The sequence below is a fragment of the Staurois parvus genome, unplaced genomic scaffold, assembly GCF_062004578.1.
Source record: "Staurois parvus isolate SC_StPar_1 unplaced genomic scaffold, SC_StPar_1.0 ptg003540l, whole genome shotgun sequence".
NCBI lineage: Eukaryota > Metazoa > Chordata > Amphibia > Anura > Ranidae > Staurois > Staurois parvus.
The window spans coordinates 32,576-36,120 of NW_028321336.1; the positions used below are offsets into that span (position 1 = coordinate 32,576).

The window sequence follows — 3,545 nt, forward strand, 5'->3', positions numbered from 1 at the left end:
AGTGGGGAGGCAGGCCAGTGAGGAGGGAGTTGCAGTAGTCGAGTCGAGTGATAATGATTCGTGGGGGAAATTCCTCATCAGACACTGAAAATGATTCTGCGACTGAGCTCAGCGATGTGCGAACTTGGCGTTATATTTCAAATTTCAGTATTTGTGGTTTGATTATATTATTGAATTAAATTTATTATTATTTTATTATTTTTTATGATTATTTCTTAAATTATAATTTATGATTTCATGTTTTAAATTGTATCATACATGTTTACTAGACTCTTGTTCGGACAGATTTCAGTGAGTTATTCCTGAAAATTACAGGCCTACAATAAAAAAATTACATATTTCCATGCAAAAAAATATACTGCTTTGAGGACAGGAATATGGACATAATCAGACTGCTAGGGAGGTTAAGTCCTCCTATACACTAGATATTTTTACAGCGGCTGTTTTTGGCTTTTGACATTTTTTTCTACAGCCAGTAAACCCCCAGCGTGTTCTCCTGTTTCCATAGACACACAGACTGTAATCAATGTTTTTTGGCTGGAAAATAAAACCCCAGAAATAATGGGTTTCTAGAGGAGATTTTTTTAGCTGTAAAAATGCTCTAACACTGAAAAAATGGTTAAATGCATCAAACTGTCAATTTTGGGCATTTTTTTAAGCAAAATTTTTTTTTTGTGTAAAAAAAAAAAAGCTAAAAATGGCTAAATGCTAAAAAAACTCAAATTTTTAATGCGACTTTACACAGCTAATGCTATCACCGTTATTAGAGCGCCTGGTATGTATATAGTTCACAAATCTATAATTTTTTGGGAGTGAGAGTACACTTGGTGAGTGGTTGCAGCAAACCCCGTTTTTGATTTGCTCACTTAGTGCCGTTATCGTTTGTTACTATAAAGCAGTGTTTCTCAATTCCAGTCCTCATGGATCCCCAACAGGTCATGTTTTCAGGATTTCCATTATTTTGCACAGGTGATTTGATCAGTTTCACTGCCTTAGTAATTACCACAGCTGTTTCATCTGAGGGAAATCCTGAAAACATGACCTGTTGGGGGTCCATGAGGACTGGAATTGAGAAACACTGCTATAAAGCAACGCACGAGTGTCACCTATTATCTTCTATCCTTAGTGCTCCCTTTACCTGACCTAGCTGTAACTAGGTCCAAGATAATTTGACTTTTTTTACTTTTTGAATTGATGACACAACTTTAGAAAAGCAAAAATTATGTTGTAAATTATGGTTTTACAGAAAACACCAGAGATAGGAGCTTTACCCAGGCTCCCTTACTCAGATAGAAGGCGGCATGGAGGGGTTCGGTGAAGGTGTGGAGGTGTCTGATGAGGTCATTCAGCTGGTAGAAGGACAGGCGGCCACCTTCATAATCCAGATATAATCCCAATCTCTGCACTGGAGACTCCAGGCTTAACTCCTGTAATTTGGAAAATGTTTACATGAATATTTCTTTTCAGTTATGCCAAAACTCCAGGACTTGTTATTACACCCCACACCAGACACACCTCCAGCTCTCTTTATACTGGGATAGCCAACCCCCACATCCCAATCCCCAGAGTCACCAACCTCCACTTCCCAGTAATGTCTCCCATGGGAAAAACTCTCCATACTCATCACCTGACTGTACCGTGAACATCTCTATGGTAGTTTTGGTCTAATCATTGGTATTTCAGAGTGGGATGCTATTCTCAAGTCATTGGACATAACCACAAATCTATTGGCCGTTTTTTCATCCAACAGCAGACTGGTTGCATCCTGTATATCGGGATTGCTTTTTAATTGCATATTAGTGAGAAGATCAATTATAGATCTGTGCAACAGAAGAGAGATGATAAAAACATCCAGATCACAAACAGAAGATTCCTCCATATTATGGTCTCCTGTGTCCAGTTCCCGACCTTGTAGGACAGTTATTGGGTCGGTCATGTTACACAACTTCTTGACGTGACCGATTTTCCTGGACAACTCATCCTTCGGTGTCTCCATCTGTTTGATAAGATCAATGACAGATAATGAGACCTCCTCTACCTGCCTGGTGATCTCACTCAGGACTCTCTGTTCCCGGAGCTCCAGCTGTCTCCTGATATCCTCAAACAGGGAAGAGACTCTCTTCTTCTCATTGTCTGCTTTTTGTTGTACTTTTCCATTTTCATTCTGTAGATTTAGAATGTTATGCTCAGTTGCCTCTCTCTTCATAGTCATCTTTTCTAGAACATGTCTCAGTTTCTCCTTCTTCTTCAAAGTCTCCTCTAGAAGTTGCACATCGTGTCCTTCATGTTTCCCCACCAGACAGCATGACACACATAGGCAGAGGGCATCTTTGGAGCAGTAATACTTTAGAAGCTCCTTGTGGATGGAGCATTTTATTTTACCCAAGGACGAGGTGGGTTCTATCAGCACATGGTCCACTGTCTTGTTGTGGGCTGTCAGGTGTTTATCACACATAGACGTCTCACAATGTAGACAAGTCTTGACAGCTCCTGCTGGAGAATCCACACAATACGTACAGAGGATCTCACTTTTCTCCCCCTTTTGTTGTGTAGATCTGAAGTTGTCCACAATGTTACACAGCCTCATTTTCTTCTTCAAAGAAGGACATCCTATATACTCCTCTCTGTACTCTGGACAGGAATAAACTCCAAATCCTTCCTGTGTATCCAGAGCAGTCACAATGCAATCTCGGCAGAAGTTGTGACCACATCTCAGTGGCTCCGGTTCCATATAAAGGTTCAGGCAGATGGAGGAGCTCAGCTCGTCTCCTAGGGCAGATGACACCATTCTGGGAAAAAGGAAGAGGAAACAAAATTAAAAATCTGTTTTCATAAAGGGAATGGAGGATTCACACGTTAATTCCTACAGAGAACCCAAAGCAAATGATTTTACTTATTGTATGTTACCAAGACTTCCAAAACAATAATGTACAGAGAAAGGCCACTTATCTATGGCTCATGGTTAGGTTTTAAATAGTTTGTAGCAAAACTATTGTACCATCAATTTGTTTGTGTTTGTGATAAGAAATATAGATTATGAGCTGGGGATTGGTAGTGGGTAGAAGGGCTCTTTCAGATCAGTGGTAATGCTTACGGACATCTGAAAAGTGATTTGTGATGGACCACTTTTAAATGGGAAGTATAGCAGCAGCTACAAGTGTTCAGGAGGTGCTACTGATGCACTTTTACATTGCACGACCGAGCTGCAACTGCAAGCCATGCGTTTTGCACTGCAGCCCCATTGATCTCAATCAGTGAGTTCGACAAGTGGTGCCACCTTGTCAAAATCTGCAGAGATAAAAATGCCACTGACACAGCATGTGTACAGATCCTTTGGGCTATAAATGTTAAGATGCTGGTTGGCAGCCAGCAAGGCCAAAACTGTGGGGGGCATGTGTCCCAGACTCCACATTGAGAAGGGCACCAATGCTGACAGGAGTAGTGAGAGTACCATCACTACTCCTGTCAGCTCAGTGCTGATTGTGAGGAGGAGAGAGCCGGGAGAAGGTGCAGGCCGTGCTCGCTCTCCTCCTCCTCCTTCCTGT

General features: G+C 41.3%; 1 pseudogene; it reads right to left on the reverse strand.

Moving 5' to 3' along the window:
• Positions 1-994: 994 nt before the first annotated feature.
• Positions 995-2,788, reverse strand: LOC149427725 (nuclear factor 7, brain-like; annotated as a pseudogene).
• Between the last annotated feature and the right edge of the window lie 757 nt (positions 2,789-3,545).